This window comes from Triticum urartu, chromosome 4A, assembly GCF_056163025.1.
Source record: "Triticum urartu cultivar PI428250 chromosome 4A, HENAU_Tu73, whole genome shotgun sequence".
Lineage (NCBI taxonomy): Eukaryota > Viridiplantae > Streptophyta > Magnoliopsida > Poales > Poaceae > Triticum > Triticum urartu.
Genome location: NC_141876.1, coordinates 280,253,407 through 280,277,837, shown reverse-complemented (window position 1 = coordinate 280,277,837; position 24,431 = coordinate 280,253,407). Strand labels below are relative to the sequence as shown.

Here is a 24,431-nt window from a genome sequence, read left to right as displayed (position 1 = left end):
GTAAAATGGAACTAGAAAGCAACTTGTTGGAAGTAATACATTTTGATGTGTGCAGTCCAATGAGTGCTGAGGCATGTAGTGGATATCGTTATGTTCTTACTTCACAGATGATTTGAGTAGATGTTGAGTATATTTACTTGATGAATCACGAGTCTAAATTATTGAAAGGTTCAAGTAATTTCAGGGTGAAGTTGAAAGATCGTCATGACAAGAGGATAAAAGATCTATGATATGATCATAGAGATGAATATCTGAATTACGAGTTTGGCATAGAATTAAGACATTGTGGAAATTGTTTCACAACTAATACAGTCTGGAACACCATAGTGTGATGGTGTGTCCGAACATGATAAACTGCACCCTATTGGATATGATGCATACCATGATGTCTCTTATCGAATTACCACGATAGTTTATGGGTTAGGCATTAGAGACAACCACATTTACTTTAAATAGGGCACCACGTAATTCCGATGAGATGACACCGTATGAACTATGGTTTAGAGAAACCTAAGCTGTCATTTCTTAAAAGTTTGGGGCTGCGACGCTTATGTGAAAAAGTCTCAAGCTGATAAGCTTGAACCCAAAGCGGATAAATGCATCTTCATAGGACACCCAAAAACAGTTGGGTATACCTCCTGTCTCAGATCCGAAAGCAATAAGGGATTGTTTCTATAATCGGGTCCTTTCTCGAGGAAAAGTTTCTCTCGAAAGAATTGAGTGGGAGGATGGTGGAGACTTGATGAGGTTATTAAACCGTCTCTTCAACTAGTGTGCGGCAGGGCATAGGAAGTTGTTCCTGTGGCACCTACACCAATTGAAGTGGAAGCTTATGATAGTGATCATGAAACTTTAGATCAAGTCACTAACAAACCTCGTGGGATGACAAGGATGTGTACTACTTCAGAGTGGTACGTAATCTTGTCTTGGAAGTCATGTTGCTAGACAACAATGAACCTATGAGCTATGGAGAAGCGATGGTGGGCCCGGATTCCGATAAATGGCTCGAGGCCATAAAATCCGAGATAGGATCCATGTATGAAAACAAAGTGTAGACTTTGGAAGAACTACTTGATGGTCGTAAGGCTGTTAGGTACATATGGATTTTAAAAGGAAGACGGACAATGATGGTAAGTATCACCATTAAAAAAGCTCGACTTGTCGTTAAGATGTTTTCCGACAAGTTCAAGGAGTTGACTACGATGAGACTTTCTCACTCGTAGCGATGCTAAGAGTCTGTTGGAAATATATTAGTGATTACTGCATTATTTATGAAATCTTGCAGATAGGATGTCAAAACATTGTTTCCTCGACGATTTTCTTGAGGAAAGGTTGTATGTGATACAACCGGAAAGTTTTGTCAATCCTGAAAGATGCTAATAAGTATGCAAAGCTCCAGCAATCCTTCTAAGGACTGGAGTAAGCATCTCAGAGTTGGAATATATGCTTTGATGAGATGATCAAAGATTTTGGGTGTATACAAAGTTTATGAGAAACTTGTATTTCCGAAGAAGTGAGTGAGAGCACTATAGAATTTCTGATGAGTATATGTTGTTGACATATTGTGGATCAGAAATGATGTATAATTTCTGGAAAGCATACAGGGTTATTTGAAAAGTGTTTTTCAATAGAAAACCTGGATTAGGCTACTTGAACATTGAGCATCAAGATCTATGAGGATAGATCAAAAACGCTAAATGGTACTTTCAAATGAGCACATACCTTGACATGATCTTGAAGGTGTTCAAGATGGATCAGTCAAAGAAGGAGTTCTTGCCTGAGTTGTAAGGTATGAAGTTAAGACTTAAAGCTCGACCACGGCAGAAGAAAGAGGAAGGACGAAGGTCGTCCCCTATGCTTTTGTCATAGGCTCTATACGGTATGCCATGCTGAGTACCGCACCTGATGTGTGCCTTGCCACATGTCTGGCAAGAGGGTACAAAGGTGATCCAGGAGTGGATCACTAGATAGCGGTCAAAAATTGTCCTTGGAGTAATAAGGACATGTTTCTCGATTATGGAGGTGATAAAGAGTTCGGCGTAAAGGGTTACATCGATGCAAGCTTTAACACCTATCTGAATGACTCTGAGTAGCAAACCGGATAGGTATAGTGGAGCAACCATTTGGAATAGCTCCAAGTGGAGCGTGGAAGCATCATTTATAATATGACCTAGAGATTTGCGAAGTACATACTGATCTGAATGTTGCAGACCCGTTGACTGAAACCTCTCTCACAAGCAAAACATGATCAAACCCAGAACTCATTGAGTCTTAATCACATGATGATGTGAACTAGTTTAGTGACACTAGTAAACTCTTTGGATGTTGGTCACATGGCGATGTGACCTGTGAGTGTTAATCACATGGCGATGTGAACTAGATTATTGACTCTAGTGCAAGTGGGAGACTGTTGGAAATATGCCCTAGAGGCAATAATAAATTGATTATTATTATATTTCCTTGTTCATGATAATCGTTTATTATCCATGCTAGAATTGTATTGATAGGAAACTCAGATGCATGTGTGGATACATAGACAACACCATGTCCCTAGTAAGCCTCTAGTTGACTAGCTCGTTGATCAATAGATGGTTACGGTTTCCTGACCATGGACATTGGATGTCGTTGATAACGGGATCACATCATTGGGAGAATGATGTGATGGACAAGACCCAATCCTAAGCCTAGCACAAAGATCGTGTAGTTCGTATGCTAAAGCTTTTCTAATGTCAAGTATCATTTCCTTAGACCATGAGATTGTGCAACTCCCAGATACCGTAGGAATAATTTGTGTGTGCCAAACGTCACAACGTAACTGGGTGGCTATAAAGGTACACTACAGGTATCTCCGAAAGTGTCTGTTGGGTTGGCACGAATCGAGACTGAGATTTGTCACTCCGTGTGATGGAGAGGTATCTCTGGGCCCACTCGGTAGGAAATCATCATAATGTGCACAATGTGATCAAGGAGTTGATCACGGGATGATGTGTTACGGAACGAGTAAAGAGACTTGCCGGTAACGAGATTGAACAAGGTATCGGGATACCGACGATCGAATCTCGGGCAAGTAGAATACCGATAGACAAAGGGAATTGTCTACGGGATTGATCGAATCCTCGACATCGTGGTTCATCCGATGAGATCATCGTGGAACATGTGGGAACCAACATGGGTATCCAGATCCCGCTGTTGGTTATTGACCGGAGAACGTCTCGGTCATGTCTGCATGGTTCCCGAACCCATAGGGTCTACACACTTAAGGTTCGATGACGCTAGGGTTATAAGGAATAGATATACGTGGTTACCGAATGTTGTTCGGAGTCCCGGATGATATCCCGGATGTCACGAGGAGTTCCGGAATGGTCCGGAGGTAAAGATTTATATATGGGAAGTCATGTTTTGGTCATCGGAAAAGTTTCGGGTTTTACCCGTAGTTTACCGGGACCACCGGAGGGGTCCGGGGGTCCACCAAGTGGGGCCACCAGCCCCGGAGGGCTGCATGGGCCAAGTGTGGGAGGGGACCAGCCCCAGGTGGGCTGGTGCGACCCCCCACCAAGGCCCAAGGCGCCTCCAAGAGGGAAGGGGGCAAACCCTAGGGCAGATGGGCCCTAAGGCCCACCCCAGGTGCGCCTCCCCCTCTCCCCCTTGTGGCCGCCACCCAGATGGGATCTGGGGGGCTGCCGCCACCCCTAGGGAGGGAACCCTAGGTGGGGGCGCAGCCCCTCCCCTCCCCCTATATATACTTGAGGTTTGGGCTGCCCAAGACACACGAGTTCCTCTCCTTCTTGGCGCAGACCTACCCCTCTCCCTCCTTGTCTCTTGCGATGCTTGGCGAAGCCCTGCTGGAGTACCACGCTCGACCACCACCACGTCGTTGTGCTGCTGCTGGATGGAGTCTTCCTCAACCTCTCCCTCTCTCCTTGCTGGATCAAGTCATGGGAGACATTGTCGGGCTGTACGTGTGTTGAACGCGGAGGTGCCATCCGTTCGGCACTAGGATCTCTGGTGATTTGGATCACGACGAGTACGACTCCTTCAACCCCGTTCTCTTGAACGCTTCTGCATAGCGATCTACAAGGGTATGTAGATGCACTCTCCTTCCCTTCGTTGCTGGTTTCTCCATAGATAGATCTTGGTGACACGTAGGAAAATTTTAAATTTCTGCTACGTTCCCCAACAGACACTAATATAAATGCAACGGTCATCTACATTGAAAAGAAAAGATAAGAGTACGAGAATATGAAACTATCAAGTTGAGTAAGGGTTATAAAATAATTTTTTCCACTCCTATGGCTGTTCAAATCCATTTTCTAGGGTCACGACCTACAGTCAACACACTTCTCTGATACCATCTATAACGACCCGAACCTGATAAGATTCGATGTCTCTGTGCTTACCGCGCTAGTCCCTGGATCCATTCGCTAGCACACAGTACATAGGAATATCAAAGTAACAAGTGCATCATTTACTAAACGTATGATCCAGAATTTATAAAGTATTACAAACTGAGTAGCACATACCTAGCTTTATTCAATAATAACAGCGGAAATGTAGCATAATAGACGATGAGTCCCATCAATGCCCGCTGGTGAAAATGCTGAGTGAAGATTCGTGACCCTACTGTATCTCATTGGTCATCTGAAAATCCTGCAACATGATAAGTTACAGCCTGAAGGGTCAATATATTGAATGTATTGGCAAATCACACATAATGATATAGCAAACCTACATCGACATGCAAGGTATGAAAGACAATACAGTCAAGTTGTTATGTAGAATGATGTCTCCATCTACCTCCACTAACTGATCAAGGTTCACACACCACAACCAATTACCCACAGAAAAGAATGACAAAGATCTTCAAGAAATCTCAAGTGCGCTCAGTCATGGCTTATTCTCTAGGGACAATAGATAACTGAGCCATCAACGCATTCACCTGATTTAAGCCCCGAAACCTCAAGTGTGCTTAGCCATGGCGCATTCTCTAGGGACAATAGAGCGCTCAGCCATTGATGCATTCACCTAAGGAAAAGTCCTGACCCTATAGCTACAAAGACTCGCAACTTTCATGGATCACTCGACACATGTCCACGTACCACAACAAGCTAATCACACATCACATAAAGCACACGATCCACGAATATGACAACATGGAATACACAAATCAAACCAAACATATATCATAGCATAAAAAGTACACATGCATAGCAGAATATAGGATAACCATAATCAAAAGTACAACTTGCCATGAACGGTGTTGAAGTACTGTAATGCTTAGTCGTGATCCGCTTCACACTCACGACAATCTATACGTTTAACGAAGGCACTGATAAATAAACCGTACTTACATAACACCACAATAAAGACAACAACAAATAACTCAAATAAACTTAAATAACAGAACGTATCAGTAGGTATATATTATCTGCATGCTAGTAGGATCGCAATGCAAAAAGAATCAACTAATTTGGATCTAAGGTTTGAAAGATATGACCTCCGAAAGGTTAAATTCAAATTCGAGCAAATTCAAATTTAAACAGAACAAAAGTGTGAAGTTTTGGATCTACAGTACTCTCCCGGTCACTACTAGTACATAGGAAAAAGAATCAGTGAATTTGGAGTTACGGATCTCAAGATATACCTAAACGAAAATATGATATGAAATATGGCCAAAAAATTTATGCCATGACAGCGTTCCTGGAAGAACTGCTACGGCTGCTATGGATGTGCCACGTGGCGCGACTCTACTAGCTATTACCTGTCCACTAGGAGGCTTAAACGGTGAACATCCGCAACTTAAAGGAAAACGATTCGGCAATAAAAAATAGAGGAGACCTAATTTCAGCGGTCGGATGAAGATTGGACAGTTAAGAGCGGCTCACCGGAGAAACAAGGGCAGGGCAGTCGGACTTGTACAAAACGGCGGCGCGGTGGCTCGGGTGGCGATGGTCGTGGCTGCTCCAGTGGTCTCCAAAATCCGACGGGTAGCGTACGAGGCGCGGAGCTCTACTGCGGTCTCGACGACGTCCTCAGCGGCGTCGGTGGCGAGCGGGGATGACGATAGAGGGTGGCTGGAGCTCAGGTGGTGGGGTGTTCGCTGGGGCGAGCTCGAAGCACTCGAGTGTTTGCTTCCCTGCGAGAACTAATAGGTTTGGTATAGTGATGAGACCAAGGGGAAGCAAGAGGAGAAGCTAGGAACCTCCAGAGGTGATGCAATCGACCGACAGAAGCTTCAGACGGCGGCGAACTCCGGTGAGATCTGGGTGTCGTTCTAGGGCACGGGAGGCGGCGAAACAAAAAAAATCTGCAGAGGGGGGGGGGTTGGTGATCTTATATAGGGTCATCAGCATGCACTAGGGCAAGAAGTCGGCTGATTCAAAAGGAGAATTTGGATCAGGGATAGAGGAGCTCTCATGCGTGTGCGGGAGTTCGTCCAGTGAAGGAGATGAGGCCGGGGACCCCCATGTCAGCGGCACAAGGAGAAGAAAGAAAAAACAAAAGAAAGGTTGCGGGGTGGGCTCTGCTACGCCGAAATGGGCCGGCCTGCTATCGTTGTGATGCTGCTGCTCAAGCGCTCTCAGAGATGTATAGAAATGGGTTGTCGCTGGCTGTGCATGTGTGGCTCAAGGTGAATAGTAAAAACTGGCTAAACAAATAACTTCGAATAGGAGTTTGTTTTGTAAAACATAATACTAAAATACTTCTAAAAAGATAACAGAACATACATAAAATTATACCAACACTATAGAAAACAGTGAACATTTTTTCTAGGTCAAAAAGAAAGAATAAAAGCGTAACTTTATTTTCTAAAACTTATTTTGGTCTCTATAAATGTACCATAAAATATTTTTGAACTCCAAATAAACATCCAAATAAAAATTAAAGCATTTCCCATTTGTTTATAATGAAGGAGTCATATTTCCTTCTCTCATATTTTTTTCTTTGAATTGGAAAATACATTGAATACTTTAGATATTCTCAAACTCCAATATAAGTGACAACTAAATATTTGGGAAAGTCGTCTTATTCCCTCTCAATTGAATATTCAATTAAAACCCAATTTTTTTCAAATCCTACTAAATTTGAGCAAGGAGCAAGCAACACAAGCATGTTTAATGCAATTCTTTTAACATTCTAAATTTCAAAATTTGGGATGTTACATTTATATATCTATCACTATCAGAATTAATCCTTGCAAGTAACAAGTTCAAGGGGATTGACAACTCTCTTGATCGCGTTAGGTGCAAGTTGAAAGCACAAGTGCTCTCTTGGTGGTTTGGTAATTAATGTCAACATATCTTATACTGAACTAATAGTTTTATCTAGTATATTTCAGACAAGTTCAACAGTGGCATGACAAGGACAAGAGAATGTGGACCCCCTTCAAAATGCTAAGGACATGGATTGGCAAAAGCTCAAGACTATATATTTTTGGTTATGTGATCCAAGATCACATTGAGTCCATAGGAAAGCCAATACAATTAAAAGGGGATGGGGTTTTGATTATGATCTATTTGCTCAAGTGCTTAGTGATATTGCTCCAAAACCCTCATCCCCTTTCTCTATCCAAATATGTCCAAACCCTACATTCCAACTCGTCCCCACCGAAATTTCCCTATTCGGACCCACCAAATTCATTTGGACATAGCCACAACCAAACCCTAACAAATCAGATCCACCAATAAGGTTCTTGGTCCCACTAGTTTTACATGCCCAACCTTCTCTAACTAGTTGCAATTATTTCGGTCTCACCGAGTTTTGCAATGGTACCACCAAGATGCTTGGCAAACCTTCTGTAACCTTGTTGCAATTATTTTGGTCCCGCCGAGATTTACAATCGGTCCCACCAAGATGGTATGCCAACCTTTTTGTTGTCTTATTGCTTCACTTCGGTCCTACCGAGTTGATGCAATCGGTGCCACCGAAACGAGGCTTGCTCTAACCATTGCACGTCGGTTCATCCAAGTTGTTCCAGTCAGTCCCATCGAGATTCCTAATGTTCATATCTTTTACACATGTCAGTGCCATCGAGATTTCTCATCGATGCCACCAAGTTGGGTCAAAAGTGTGTAATGTTTGGATTTTGTGTGGATGCTATTTATACCCCTCCACCCCCTCTTATTGAGTAAGAGAGCCATGAGAACATGCCTACACTTCCACTACTCATCTTCTGTGAGAGAACCACCTACTCATGTGTCAAGATTGAGAGATTCCATTCCTACCATTTGAACCTTGATTTCTAGCCTTACCCAAGTTGCTTTCCACTCAAATCCTTCTTCCACCATAGCCGAATCTGTGAGAGAGAGTTGGGTGTTGGGGAGACTATCATTTTAAGTACAAGAGCAAGTAGTTCATCATCAACACGTCGTCTATTACCTTTTGCGGAGTGGTGTCTCCTAGATTGGTTAGGTGTCGCTTGGGAGCCTCCGACATGATGTGGAACCAAGATGTTTGTAAGGGCAAGGAGATCACGTACTTCGTGAAGATCTACCCGTTTGAGGCAAGTCCTTCGTGGACGATGGCCATGGTGGGATAGACAATGATGCTTCTTCATGGACCCTTCGTGGGTGGAGCCCTTCGTGCGTTGAAGTCTCCATCAACGTGGATGTACCATAGCACGACCCATGGGAACCATGCCAAAAATTCTCCACGTCTCCATTGTGTTTTCACTCCCCAATTTCAATCCCTCTACGTTCTTGCACGTGCATGCTTTACTCTTTTCGCTGCGCATACTCTTGCTATGATTGAGTAAAATGTATTGTGTGCCCATTAACATGTGCCAAAATCAACCTTAACTTGAAGAATCTTAAAAACTGCCACCTTTACTTGTTAAGGGTCTAATCATCCCTCCCCCCTTCTAGACCCCCCTTCTTGATCATTCAATTGGTATCACAGCTTTGGTCTCCATTGCTTTGGTTTAATCACCATTGGAGGAAGATGGATGAGTCCACGTTCGGGAGTATTAGACATAGAGTGCTTATTCTTGATGGGGAATTTTATGGCTCTTGGAAAAATGAAATGCTTGAGATCTTTAATGAATATAATTTGAGCAAGTTTATTCTTAGCCCTTATGTGCCTCCTATTGATCCTTTGCATCCTACCCCCGATGAGTATCTTGACATGGTTCGCAATCTTAGGACCGTCAATCTTATCATTAGAGGATTGCCTAGAAATGTGCATGTTTGCTTGCAAAACTTTGAATGCGCATACACCATATGGAATTATCTTGAGGAACGCTTTCCAAATTATTCCTTGAAAAATTTGAATGAATTCTTCATAAGTCCATTTCTTTCTATAATATGAAGCCTAATGATCCTAAGTCTAATGAATCTCTAATTAAGCTCCGTGACCATATCCGTGCTAAGGGTGATGTTGGAACCATTATTAGCAACATTATCACGGAAACAATTAGAATTCATAAACTTGCATATTTTCATGGTCACAAATCTAACGCATCACTTGACTAGGTGATGATTACATGCATGATGATGACATTGATCATGGCTATTATGATGATGATGAAGAATTCGACATCGAATGTGAGAAGATTATGAGGAATCTTAGCCTCATGGAAAATATTCGAAACTACATATTCAGAGGAAAAGACTGGATTCTTGATAGTGGATGTACTGATGAGGACATCAATACCATTGTTACACCCACAGCCCCTACTGTTACATATACTGGACCAATTACTAGAGCTCGCGCACGCCAATTAAATTACCAGGTACTTTTGTTTCTTGGTAATGATTCTAATGTTCATGAGATTATCATGCTGCCTAAATTGGATACATTTGTTTTGCTTTCAAATGAAGGGCCTAGCTTGGAGAAGGATGAACATTGGAGCAAGAACACGCATGGAGTTGATGGCATGCGCAAGGGGATCAAGAATGGAGTTACAAGTGATGATTTCAGGACTTTGAAGCCGCCATAAGGAGTGCATGAAGCCATGGACGAAATATACAAGATGCCACTTCATAATATTCGTCCATAGGCTATTCTAGGTGCTGCGTCACCTTATTAATGGGCCAGGCCCATGTAATTTCGAAATACTTAAGTATAGGCTATTTTTAGAGTCCGTATGTGTGGGGAAACAAGAGTTAGGGTTGGTTTCGGACCCCACCCTCAAGGGCCATGAAATTCCCCTCTCTTCCTCCATATATACAGCCCTTAGGGCGTCGTTTAGACTTTGGGTTTTGTTTAGATTAAAAGTTCGCCATAGCTGCAACTTCTCGTACTTCGTTTGTGTCCAACGACCAGACCAAGACGTCACAGAACCCCACCTTGATCAATAAAGCTTTCATCTTATATTCGCAATATCCAGATTTGCAATCTCAGTTTCTTGCTTGTTCTTCGTTTGCTCGCAGGAAACAGGCCCTCGTGGTCAGGTTGATCGTGCTCCGGCGTGGTCAATAACCCCTCGGAAGTTGGTTTAGCGATTGCTAAGGCGCGACGTCTCGCACGTTCGTAGTCGGATCGTCAAGGTCGACTCCCACAGAAAACGATAGCCACCATCTCATCGAAACATCGGGACACCTTTGCCTCTATCAAGTGGTATCAGATTTCCAGGTTGCTCGGTGAGATTTTTACAGTTTTTCGTAGATTCGATCGAGTCTGTTCTTCATACCTACAGTCCACGAAAAGGCCACAAAAAAAATTAAGGTTAGTTCATCATATCCGAACCAATCTGAGCCTTTGCATAATCTTTTTAGGGTTTTTGCTTTGTTGAATTTGCGGTTGCATCGTCGTGTCAAGTTGCTGGTCTTAGAGTCTAGTCTTTTAGAGTTTCGAGTTCTGGTCATAAGTTGTCACGCCGCCGCCGCACCATCATCATCGCCCATCTACCACCATTGCTTATCCGCCACCGTTCTGAATCCGTATCCATATACCACCACCAATCCGTATCCATATACCACCACCAATCTGTATCCATATACCACCACCAATCTGTAACCATATATCCACCACCAATCCGAGTTCTTCTCATATTAGGTTTGTTCTTGAGATCAATCTCAATTCCGATTCGTGTTTCCTTGCCTGCGTAGGTCTCGGAAAAAAAAAGTCTGAGACCCCCGGGTAGTTTTTAGGCCAAAATTTTCACGGGCAAAAATATTTTTTCCCTATCCTATTTTTAGACTTTTCTGAGTCTTTTGAGCCACGTGTCATCATAGTGATTTTTTGTCGCACTTTTTCGTCGTCGCTGCCCTGATTTCCGAAAAAAAAGTGAAAAAAAAATTTTGTGCCCATTCTATCAGTTTGACGAGGGAAGAGTTTTGAGACACTCGCCATTATAGTAATTTTTCGCAAAAAAAAGAGGAGCGCAAAAAAAAAGAGGAGCGCAAAAAAAAACGCGAAAAAAAAGTTCCAGAGTGTGCTTTTCCCTTATTTACGTGCAGCGCCGTGATTTTGTTAGTGTTCTAGGCTCGCGTCTCTAGCACGGTCTAGCCTAGGACCAGCACAGTACCGTCGTTGAGCGTTTATTCAACTTTGCATCTCTGAATTGATTATTGCTGACCCTTTTTGCTACCATACTATAAGCCTTCCCAGCTCCACATACCTCTACGTCGTGCGTTTGACTCTCCCTGGCAATCGCTCTATCCAAGCTTTTGAGAGTTTTGACTACAACGGTTGCCGATCACCGCCTGCTGCTGGGTAAGAACTGGTCAGAATTTGAGATTTGCTTGACGGATTTGTGACACCCGCCACCACCACCTCTTGTTAGTATTCTGTAGGATCATATTCTTGTGTGTTTTCTATTGTTGCTAACCATGGCAGGATCACAAGCCGACGAGACTGACTGGGAGAACATGACGAATCAGGAGTTGCATGATAAATTTCAGCAAATGATGAATGGACAGGTGCAGGATGTGCTAAACAGATTTGAAGAGGCCATGGAGAAGATAGATGACATGAAGAAGACGTTCGAAACAAATCTCGATAACAGGTTTAATGAATTGCTCGCGCGTCTTCCACCACCACCACCGGCTGCACCTAACGCACCTCTGCAACAACAACAACAACAACAACAACAACAACAGCGACGACTACCTACACATCGTGAAACAGCCCTCCGCCGAGTGAGCCGTCTCCCTCTTGCACCTGGCCAAACTGTTGGTGCTGTTGTTGGTACTTCTGTGGCTCCTGCTGCTGATGCGGAGGAGGATGATTTTGCTGGCGATTACGAGGATGAGGTTGATCAAAATCAGAACTACGTGCCACCACCAGCACAGCAACCATTAGGTCGTCCACATGCAAATAATGGCAATGGTAGGGCTCACCCTCAGGTACGAGATCATGACCATCTCCCTAAACTAAAATTGAATATTCCACCATTTGAGGGTAGATATGTTCCTGATATATATCTTACTTGGGAGTTAGAAACTGAACAACGCTTTACATGTTTACAATATCCCGAGGAGAGACGTGTTCCTGCTGCTGTTTGTGCATTCACTAGTTTTGCATGTGTTTGGTGGTATGAGCATTGTAGATTATATCCCATTCCTGCTACTTGGGCTGCTTTGAAAACTGCTATGCGTACTCGTTGGGTTCCACCATATTATCAACGTGAATTACTTCAAAAATTGCAGCGCTTAAGACAGGGAAAAAATTCTGTAGAAGAATATTATCAGGAATTACAAACTGGCATGATTAGATGTGGTATTGTTGAGGAGAATGAAGCTATGCTTGCACGTTTTATGGGTGGATTAAATAGAGAGATTCAGACGATTCTAGAGTATAAGGAGTATACTAATATCACTCGTTTATTCCATCTTGCTTGTAAAGCTGAATGTGAAGTGCAGGATCGACAGGCATTGGCGCGGACTAACTTTTCTGCAGGTCGACCTTCTTCATGGACACCACGTGCATCATCTACTTCCACACGTTCTGCTACACCGGCGCCTCCGTCGGCTGCCACCTCCAACCGTGATACAATAAAGCAGGCACAATCACCACTATCTGCCAAGAGCACACCTTCTGGGCCTGCAAAGAGCTCTTCTTCATCCATGGCATCAACAGGGCAAACACATGATATTATTTGTCGACGTTGCAAGGGTGGAGGTCATTATGCGAGAGAATGCCCATCTAAGCGTGTGATGATTGTTACTGAGGATGGTGGGTATGAGTCCGCTAGTGACTATGATGAGGAGACTTTGGCTCTTATTACACGTGACGAACACGGTGGAGACGATTCTGATCATGAGATGCAATACATGGCTCCTGAAGATGCTGACAGGTATGACTGTTTAGTTGCTCAACGTGTTTTGAGTGTGCAGGTTACACAAGCTGAGCAAAATCAGAGGCATAATTTGTTCCATACAAACGGAGTTGTGAAGGAACGTTCTGTTCGCGTGATCATAGATGGAGGGAGTTGCAACAACTTGGCTAGCATCGAGATGGTGGAGAAGCTATCTCTCACCACAAGACCACATCCACATCCTTACTACATCCAATGGTTCAACAACAGCGGCAAGGTTAAGGTAACACGTACTGTTCGTGTGCATTTTAGTATCTCTACATATGCTGATTATGTTGATTGTGATGTGGTACCTATGCAAGCATGTTCCTTATTACTTGGTAGACCATGGCAATTTGATAAAAATTCTATTCACCATGGTAGAAACAATCAGTATACTCTTGTTCATAAGGATAAAAATATTACTTTGCTTCCTATGACTCTTGATTCCATTTTGAAAGATGATATTAATAGAGCTAATAAAGCAAAACAGGAGAAAACTAAGAGTGAAAATCAGATTGTGGCAAAAGAATTTGAGCAACAAATGCAGCCTAATAATAATAAACAATCTAGTGTTGCTTCTGAAATTAAGTTGAAAAGTGCATGTTTACTTGCCACCAAATCTGATATTGATGATCTAGATTTTAGCAAATCTGTTTGCTATGCTTTTGTGTGCAAAGAGGCATTATTTTCATTCGAGGACGTGCCTTCCTCTTTGCCTCCTGCTGTCACTAACATTTTGCAGGAGTTCGCCGACGTCTTTCCACAAGACGTGCCACCGGGATTACCACCTATTCGCGGGATTGAGCATCAAATTGACTTAATTCCCGGTGCATCATTACCCAACCGTGCACCATACCGTACCAATCCAGAGGAGACGAAGGAGATTATGCGTCAAGTACAAGAACTGCTCGACAAAGGTTATATACGCGAATCCCTTAGTCCTTGTGCTGTTCCTATCATTTTAGTGCCGAAAAAGGATGGTACGTCGCGTATGTGCGTTGATTGTAGAGGCATTAATAATATTACTATTCGTTATCGTCATCCTATTCCTAGGCTAGATGATATGCTTGATGAATTGAGTGGCTCTACAATATTCTCCAAAGTTGATTTGCGTAGTGGTTACCATCAAATTCGTATGAAATTGGGAGATGAATGGAAAACAGCATTTAAAACTAAGTTTGGATTATATGAGTGGTTAGTCATGCCTTTTGGGTTAACTAATGCACCTAGTACTTTCATGAGGTTAATGAACGAAGTTTTACGTGCTTTCATTGGACGATTTGTGGTAGTTTACTTTGATGACATATTGATTTATAGCAAATCTTTGGAGGAACATTTGGAACATTTACGTGCTGTTTTTATTGCTCTACGTGATGCACGTTTGTTTGGTAACCTTGGAAAGTGCACCTTTTGCACCGACCGAGTATCTTTTCTTGGCTATGTTGTTACTCCACAGGGAATTGAAGTTGATAAAGCCAAGATTGAAGCTATTGAGAGTTGGCCGCAGCCCAAAACGGTCACACAAGTGAGGAGTTTCCTTGGCCTCGCTGGTTTTTATAGGCGTTTTGTGAGAGATTTCAGCACCATTGCTGCACCTCTCAACGAGCTTACAAAGAAGGATGTACCTTTTGTTTGGGGTACCGCACAGGAAGAAGCCTTCACGGTATTGAAAGATAAGTTGACACATGCTCCTTCACTCCAACTTCCTAATTTCAATAAGACTTTTGAGCTTGAATGTAATGCTAGTGGAATTGGATTAGGAGGTGTGTTATTACAAGATGGAAAACCTGTTGCATACTTTTCTGAAAAATTGAGTGGGCCAAGTCTGAACTATTCTACTTATGATAAAGAATTATATGCTCTTGTTCGGACCTTAGAAACATGGCAACATTATTTATGGCCCAAGGAATTTGTTATACATTCTGATCATGAATCTTTGAAACACATTAAAAGTCAAGCAAAACTGAACCGTCGACATGCTAAATGGGTTGAATTCATTGAGACTTTCCCTTATGTGATTAAACACAAGAAGGGTAAAGAAAATGTTATTGCTGATGCCTTGTCTTGTCGTTATACTATGCTTTCACAACTTGACTTTAAAATATTTGGTTTGGAGACCATCAAGGATCAATATGTTAATGATGCTGAATTTAAAGATGTATTGCAGAATTGTAAGGAAGGGAGAACTTGGAACAAGTTCGTTCTTAACGATGGATTTGTGTTTCGTGCTAACAAGCTATGCATTCCAGCTAGCTCCGTTCGTCTTTTGTTGTTGCAGGAGGCGCATGGAGGAGGATTAATGGGACACTTTGGCGTCAAGAAGACGGAGGATATACTTGCTACACATTTCTTTTGGCCAAAGATGAGACGGGATGTTGAGCGTTTTGTTGCTCGCTGCACTACATGTCAAAGAGCTAAGTCACGACTCAATCCTCATGGTTTATATATGCCTTTGCCTGTACCTAGTGTTCCTTGGGAGGATATATCTATGGACTTTGTTTTAGGTTTACCTAGAACAAAGAAGGCGAGGGATAGCATATTTGTTGTCGTGGATAGGTTCTCGAAAATGGCACACTTTATACCATGTCATAAAAGCGATGATGTTGTTAATGTTGCTGATTTGTTCTTTCGTGAAATTATTCGCTTACATGGTGTGCCAAATACTATTGTTTCAGATCGTGATACTAAATTTCTTAGCCACTTTTGGAGATGTTTATGGGCTAAGTTGGGGACTAAGCTGCTTTTTAGTACTACTTGTCACCCCCAAACTGATGGACAAACTGAAGTAGTCAATAGAACATTGTCTACTATGCTTAGGGCTGTTTTGAAGAATAACAAGAAAATGTGGGAAGAATGCTTGCCTCATATTGAATTTGCTTATAATCGTTCATTGCATTCTACTACTAAGATGTGCCCTTTTGAAATTGTGTATGGTTTCCTACCTCGTGCACCTATTGATTTGTTGCCTCTTCCATCTTCGGAGAAGGTTAATTTTGATGCTAAAGAACGTTCTGAATTGATTTTAAAAATGCATGAGTTAACTAAGGAAAACATTGAGCGTATGAATGCTAAATATAAACTTGCTGGAGATAAGGGTAGAAAACATGTTGTGTTTGCACCTAGAGATCTTGTTTGGTTACATTTGCGTAAAGATAGATTTCCTAATCTGCGCAAATCAAAGCTAATGCCACGTGCTGATGGTCCTTTTAAGGTTTTAGAGAAAATAAATGATAATGCATATAAACTTGAGCTACCTGCAGATTTTGGGGTTAGTCCCACTTTTAACATTGCAGATTTGAAGCCTTATTTGGGTGAGGAAGATGAGCTGCGTCGAGGACGACTTCATTTCAAGAAGGGGAGGATGATGAGGACATCAATACCATTGTTACACCCACAGCCCCTACTGTTACATATACTGGACCAATTACTAGAGCTCGCGCACGCCAATTAAATTACCAGGTACTTTCGTTTCTTGGTAATGATTCTAATGTTCATGAGATTATCATGCTGCCTAAATTGGATACATTTGTTTTGCTTTCAAATGAAGGGCCTAGCTTGGAGAAGGATGAACATTGGAGCAAGAACACGCATGGAGTTGATGGCATGCGCAAGGGGATCAAGAACGGAGTTACAAGTGATGATTTCAGGACTTTGAAGCCGCCATAAGGAGTGCATGAAGCCATGGACGAAATATACAAGATGCCACTTCATAATATTCGTCCATAGGCTATTCTAGGTGCTGCGTCACCTTATTAATGGGCCAGGCCCATGTAATTTCGAAATACTTAAGTATAGGCTATTTTTAGAGTCCGTATGTGTGGGGAAACAAGAGTTAGGGTTGGTTTCGGACCCCACCCTCAAGGGCCACGAAATTCCCCTCTCTTCCTCCATATATACAGCCCTTAGGGCGTCGTTTAGACTTTGGGTTTTGTTTAGATTAAAAGTTCGCCATAGCTGCAACTTCTCGTACTTCGTTTGTGTCCAACGACCAGACCAAGACGTCACAGAACCCCACCTTGATAAATAAAGCTTTCATCTTATATTCGCAATATCCAGATTGCAATCTCAGTTTCTTGCTTGTTCTTCGTTTGCTCGCAGGAAACAGGCCCTCGTGGTTAGGTTGATCGTGCTCCGGCGTGGTCAATAACCCCTCGGAAGTTGGTTTAGCGATTGCTAAGGCGCGACGTCTCGCACGTTCATAGTCGGATCGTCAAGGTCGACTCCCACAGAAAACGATAGCCACCATCTCATCGAAACATCGGGACACCTTTGCCTCTATCATGTACCAATCAAAGGACCAGAGATAAATACATGTTCCGTGAGCTTGCTAAAAATGATGGTCCACGCAAGTATGTGACTTTTGAAGATAACTCCAAGGGTAAGGTATTTGGCCTTGCTATGGTGGTCATATCCAATGATAGCTCTATTCAAAATGTTATGCTCGTTGAATCTCTTAGTTACAATCTTCTTTTCATATTTAGACTAGCTGACTTTGGTTTTAATGTTCTATCTACCGAAGTAGATTGCCAAGTGTTTCGTCGAGATAATAATAATATGGTCTTTATCAGCATTCGTAGAGGTGATCTATACTTAGTATATTAGAGATTTCAGCATCAAGTATTTTCCTTTTATTTGTGACAGTATCTTTCATATACTTAGCATACAAAGGCATTTTCATAATTTCTAATCAGGATGTTCTTAGATACAAATGTCTAAGCATTTCAGCAAAGTGATTAAAAGCTGCCTCATCTCTAGTTTTTAAAGCCTTGCTAGGAAATGGCATAGATTTTTGAACCCATGGTTCTCTTTCCGTACCATGTTTCCTAACAATAAAGTCTCTCTTATCATATCATTTATTTTTAGGAGGTGTGATGAGGACATCTCTTCTACTATTACACCTATCGCAACTCCTACATCAGTTATTCCACTTGGTCCTATGACTAGAGCGTGTGCGCGACAAATAAATGGCCAGGTACTATCGTTCCTTTATACACATGATTTGACTGACGCAAATATGATGCTACACTCATGTTCTGATTTGCTTGTACTCAGGAATAAAGGAGAGATTAGAGATGAAGACAATTGTGCACTCAAATCAGATGAATTAATAGTGCATACATGTCCACCATCGAATCAATTACATGCACCAAGCATGTCACGTGCATGCACGTGCATGAAGTGCACAAGGACCAATGGATTTGGGTTAATGAGTTAGGATCAGCCACGAACGTGGGCCTTGGACTTTTTGGCTGCGCCAGGTGCTTCTACACACACACCGTCTTGCAATTTGCCTGTCACATCAGCCTCTGCGCCAGATCACGACCAACAGTCTGGATGGGACACAACGACGGACGCAGTCGCACGTCTACTCTTAATAAATAGTAGTCTAAATTAGGGTTTAGACCCGAGTTTTATTCTATTTTCTAGCCATCGCTACAATTCGCATCTACGAGACGTGTAGGACTATCGCCTTGTCAGACCCACAGTGGAACCTCAACTTTTCATCTAGTTCATGTGCTCAATTTATTATCCTTAATTTCAATTACAATCCACCTTTGTTCTTGCCGGTTCTTCGGTTGCTTGCAAGAACTCGAACCTCGTTGTTCAGGTTGATCATGCCTATGGCAAGGTCAATAACTATCGGAGATTGGTTTAGTGTTTGTCGAGGCTTATCGTCAGGTACGGTATAGCCGGATCGTCAAGGTCAAAATCCACGAAATCGTTATTTATCCCCACTCTCATCGAAAGATCGGGCCGCCGACACATCAAGTGGTATCAGAGCTTAGGTTCATCGGTGGGACATTTACAGTTTTCATAGATTAGTTTATTTTCTGTCCTATAACCCACAAAAACAAAAAATTAGATCAGTTCATCCATTACAGCTATCTTTTTAGCCTTTAGCAATTTTTGCATCTAGTACTTGCATAGTTGGGTTTTTGGTTGCATCCATCCAAGAATTAGTGCTGGTTTAGATTAGTTTGAAAAAAATCATCTACTAGACCGAACCTTGTTTCTTGTCCATCATATTTTCTGTCGCAAAATCGTTCATAGTCTGAAAAAAGTAAGTTTCATCGTTTTACACGTGTACACATGTTGTTCCACGAGCGTCCTCCAGGGCAGGTCAACCTGCGCGTGCATGCCTGAAGCTTTATCTTGCGCGTTCTCCCAAACAAATCACCATCTGTGTCCGCCATCCCGCGTCGCTGTTTTGTCTACCACCCACCATGGCTGCGTCTGCCTCCGCCACACACCACAACACCACCGCCGTGTCTCCTTGTGAGTTGCTTGTACTAGTGCACGTTTGGAGTAACCCTTGATTTTTAATCTGTACTAGTACGTGATCTGGTTGTTTCTTGTACCACTTAATTTGGTAGAATCTTAATCTACTGGTTGCATCTTCGTGTGTTTACTTGTTGGTAACGGCCTAGTAAAAAAGTAAAAAAGAAAGCAAAAAAGTAAAAAAAAACAGAAAAAACCAGGCTGCCTACGTATTTACTTCCGTTTGATTTCCAGGACACTCTTTGGGTGCTACAAGGTCGAGCGATCCATCACATTATCTGTTTGAGCCTCTTATACAACTGCGTGTCTCTCATTACTTCGACTATCACATATTTTTCTCTCTAATTTTCACTCACTTGATTCAGTATCTAGGCTTAGATTGTTTTTTCTTCTACTAGTCGACCGCCAGCACTAGTTAGGAGTTTGAGCAATTATTCAGCTTGCATTACTTTTTGCTTAATTGTGCCACATATTGTGAGTTGAGAAAACCTTCACCAAGCTCCACTCCCTATATTGTACCTTGTTCGGTCACTTGGTAATTGCAATATCAATCTTTTGATAACTTGGACATCGCCAACAGTCGACAACCACTACAGCATGGTAAGAACTGGTAAGAGCTTGGTAATTGCTCGAGAGTTGAGAGACATTTTCCACCGCCTCATCATAGTTACTATAGGAGCAATATACTTGTGACTTTGTTCTTGTTTCATCCTAACCATGGCAGGTGAGGAAGACAACATGAAAGCCACGGTGGCACGCCTTGAGGAGGATGTGCATGTATACACCGAGCGGTTCACATCGTTCGAGGGCGCACTTGATAAGCATCTCAATTCGATCGAGGATAGCAGTGAGACGTTCACTCAAACACTTGCATCTATTATGAAACGTCTCAATGCCCAGGATGCCCGTCTGGGTGCCACCTCCACTGCCGCTCCGTGTCTTCCAGCCACCAACATAGGTCTACAACGAGCTTGTAGGGTGCCCCAAGGAGACCCGAGGCACCCTCTTTCATACACCGATGCCGTCGACCAGCCCCGTCCTCGCAACGCCAACTCGATAGCAGGCCCGCATGAGGACATCCAAGATTACAACTATGATGGTGATTCTGAGGATCCTAATGTAGTTAATGCTAATAATGATTGTGATCATCATCGACTACGCAATAATCAACAAGGTCTGGGATGCCACCAGCGTCCTTAGGTACATGGCCATGATGACTCTTTGGGTAGAATTAAATTTGTCATGCCTCCTTTTGATGCGAAATATGATCCGGATGTTTATCTTAATTGGGAATTATTAGTTAATCAAAAATTTGCTTGCCATGATTTTCCTGATGATAAAAGAGTTAGGGCTACAACTAGTGAGTTCAGTGATTTCGCTTCTGTTTGGTGGAGTGAATATTGTCACAAACATCCTAATAATATTCCTACAACTTGAGAAGCTTTGAAATTAATAATGCATCACCATTTTATTCCTGGATATTATGAACATGACTTGCTAAATAAACTACAACGCTTGAACCAAGGATCTAAATCTGTGGAAGACTATTACCAAGAATTGCGAATCGGCATGTTATGTTGTGGTTTAGTTGAGACCGAGGAAGACTCTATGGCTAGGTTCTTGGGTGGATTGAATAGATAAATTTATGATATACTTGCTTATAAAGATTATCATTCAATGACCTGTTTATTCCATCTTGCTATACATGCTGAACATGAAGTGCAAGGTCGCTTGAGAATATGTTCTAATTTTTCTGTAGGTCGTACCTCTACATGGGCGCCACGCACCCCTACTGCCCCATGCACTCGCACCTCTACAACAACACCAACAACTTATCGACCAAGGCCTACTTCATCAACTTCGGCATCACACACGTCGACACCAATGAAAAGTACTCAACCAACTCAAACAAAAAGTTCGTCATCATCATCTGCGTCCTCCAAAAGAACAAAGGATGTCCAGTGGCACACTTGTAAGGGATTTGTCCATGTCATGAAGGAGTGTCCTAATAAGTGTGTATTGATCATTCATGAAGACGGCGAGTATGACTCAGCTAGTGATTTTGATGAAGACACATATGCCTTGCTCACTGCACATGATGACGATGAAACAAGACCGGCACAAGTGGAAGAACATGTGACCGCCAAAGACGCCGATAAGTACATGAGTCTCATATCACATCGTGTCCTTAGTGCTCAGATTGTCAAAGCAAAGAAGGATCAACGTCACAACCTCTTCCACATCAAAGGAGTCGTCAACGATCGTTCAGTTCTCATAATCATTGATGAAGGGAGTTGTAACAATTTAGCAAGCATTGACATGGTGGAGAAGCTCTCCGTATCTTCTCGACAACATCCACAACCTTACTACATTCAATGGTTTAATGATGGTGGAAAAGTAAAGGTAACACGCATGGTGGGAGTTCCTTTTTCTTTAGGTTCATACCATGATACTATTGACCGCCATATTGTGCCTATGCAAGCTTGTTCTATGTTACTAGGAAGGCCCTGTCAGTATGATAAACAATGTTTACATGATGGTAGAAGTAATAAGTACACTCTCACACATAAAGGAAAGGAAATCATCCTACACCCTATGTATCCTGAGCAAATTTTAGAAGATGATCTTGCTAGGGCTAGTAGAAACACAAATACTAAGCGTACTAAACTAAAAATCAGAAAAATATTGATGAGTTAGAACAATTTAACAAGATGCACAGATCTGATCCTAGCACATCTAAAGAAATTAAACTGAAAGGTGCTTCTTTCTTAACTACATGTGCTGAAATTTTTGAGTTAGATGCTCATACTGATGAATGTTATGATCTTATTTGCAAAGAAATTTTGTTTTCATTTGAGGACATGCCTTATTCTTTGCCTCCTGTTGTCGCTAACCTTTTGCAGGAGTATCATGATGTTTTCCCAAAGGAAGTACCACCGGGGCTGCCACCTATGAGATGTATTGAACACCAAATTGACTTGATACCTTGTGCCTCATTACCCAACCGTGCGCCGTACCGGACTAATCTAGAGGAGACTAAGGAGATTCAACAACAAGTTCAAGAACTACTCAAAAAAGGTTACATTCATGAATCTCTTAGTCCATGTGCTGTACCAATTTTACTTGTTCCTAAAAAGGACAGTACTTCACGTATGTGTGTTGATTATAGAGCCATCAATAATATTAAAATTCGATATCGTCATCCTATTCCTAAATTATATGACATGCTTGATGAACTCAGTGGCTCAGCTGTGTTTTCTAAAATGGACTTGCGTAGTGGCTACCATCAAATTCGTATGAAACTAGGTGATGAATGGAAAACTACTTTCAAAACTAAATTTGGTTTATATGAGTGGTTAGTTATGCCTTTTGGATTGACTAATGCACGTAGTACTTCCATGGGACTAATGAATGTAGTTTTGCGAGATTTCATTGGACAATTTGTGGTAGTATACTTCGATGATATTCTGATTTATAGTAAGTCACTAGAGGAACACTTAGACCATTTGCGTGCTGTTTTTTCTGCTCTGCGGGATGCACGTTTATTTGGTAATATCGAGAAGTGCACTTTTTGCACGGATCAAGTTGCTTTTTCTTGGCTATGTTGTGAAAACGTAGGGAATTGAAGTTGATAAAGCCAAGGTTGAAGCGATCCAGAGTTGGCCGACCCCTAACTCGGTCACGCAGGTATGAAGTTTTCTTGGACTTGCTGGGTTCTATCGGCGGTTCGTGAAGGATTTTAGTACCATCGTAGTGCTTCTCAACGAGCTCACAAAGAAAAATGTGCCATTTATTTGGAGCGACGCACAAGAAGAAGCCTTCAATATTCTTAAAAATAAGCATTGGCCTAGCCGGTGTTTTATTGCAAGAAGGAAAACGAGTAGCATACTTTAGTGAAAAGCTCAGTGGGCCTAGTCTGAATTATTCAACATATGATAAAGAACTTTTTGCACTAGTTCGGACCTTGAAGACATGGCAAAATTATTTTTGGCCTAAGGAGTATGTCATACATTCTAATCATGAGTCACTCAAGCATATTAGAAGTCAAAGCAAACTGAATCGTAGACATGCAAAATGGGTTGAATTTATTGAATCCTTTCCTTATGTTATGAAACACAAGAAAGGGAAGGAGAATGTTATTGCCGATGCCTTGTCTAGACGCTATACTATGTTATCACAACTTGACTTCAAAATTTTTGGACTTGAAACTATAAAAGAGCAATACGCTAATGATGTTGACTTTAAAGATATATTGCTCAATTGTAGACAGGGTAAAACTTGGAATAAGTTCGTCGTTAATGACGTATTTGTTTTTCGCGCTAACAAGCTATGCATCCTAGATAGCTCTGTTTGTCCTTTTTGTTACAGGAGGCACATGGAGGAGGACTTATGGGACATTTTGGCATCAAGAAGACAGAAGACATCCTTGCTAGTCATTTCTTCTGTCCAAAACTAAGAAGGGATGTGGAGATGTATGTTGCACGCTGCGCGACATGCCAAAAAGCTAAGTCACGGTTGAACCCACATGGTTTATATATGCCTCTTCCTTTTCCTAGCACTCGTTGGGAAAATATATTTATGGACTTTGTATTAGGACTGCCTAGTACATGACGGGGGAGGGATAGTATATTTGTTGTTGTCGATAGATTCTCTAAGATGGCACATTTTATACCTTGTCATAAAAGTGACGATGCTACTCACATTGCTTAGGAATACCACATGGTTTATTCTCTAAATCACGGTTGAATCATTCATTGTCTACTATGCTTAGGAATATTTTAAAAAATAATTTAAAAATGTGGGAAGAATGTCTACCTCATGTAGAGTTTGCTTATAATCGTTGAGTTCATTCAACCACAAAGTTATGCCCTTTTGAGATTGTTTATGGATTTATACCTCGTGTGCCTATTGATTT

The 24,431-nt window shown here is 41.9% G+C and overlaps 1 long non-coding RNA gene across 1 annotated transcript; it reads right to left on the bottom strand.

The window, feature by feature from the left end:
* Nucleotides 1-4,444: 4,444 nt before the first annotated feature.
* On the bottom strand, nucleotides 4,445-6,500 carry LOC125553874 (uncharacterized). The gene is made up of 3 exons (XR_007304244.2): nucleotides 6,200-6,500; nucleotides 5,883-6,133; nucleotides 4,445-4,647 (listed from the first exon to the last, which is right to left on the bottom strand). It is a non-coding gene; the product is annotated as an uncharacterized LOC125553874 (long non-coding RNA).
* Nucleotides 6,501-24,431: the final 17,931 nt, after the last annotated feature.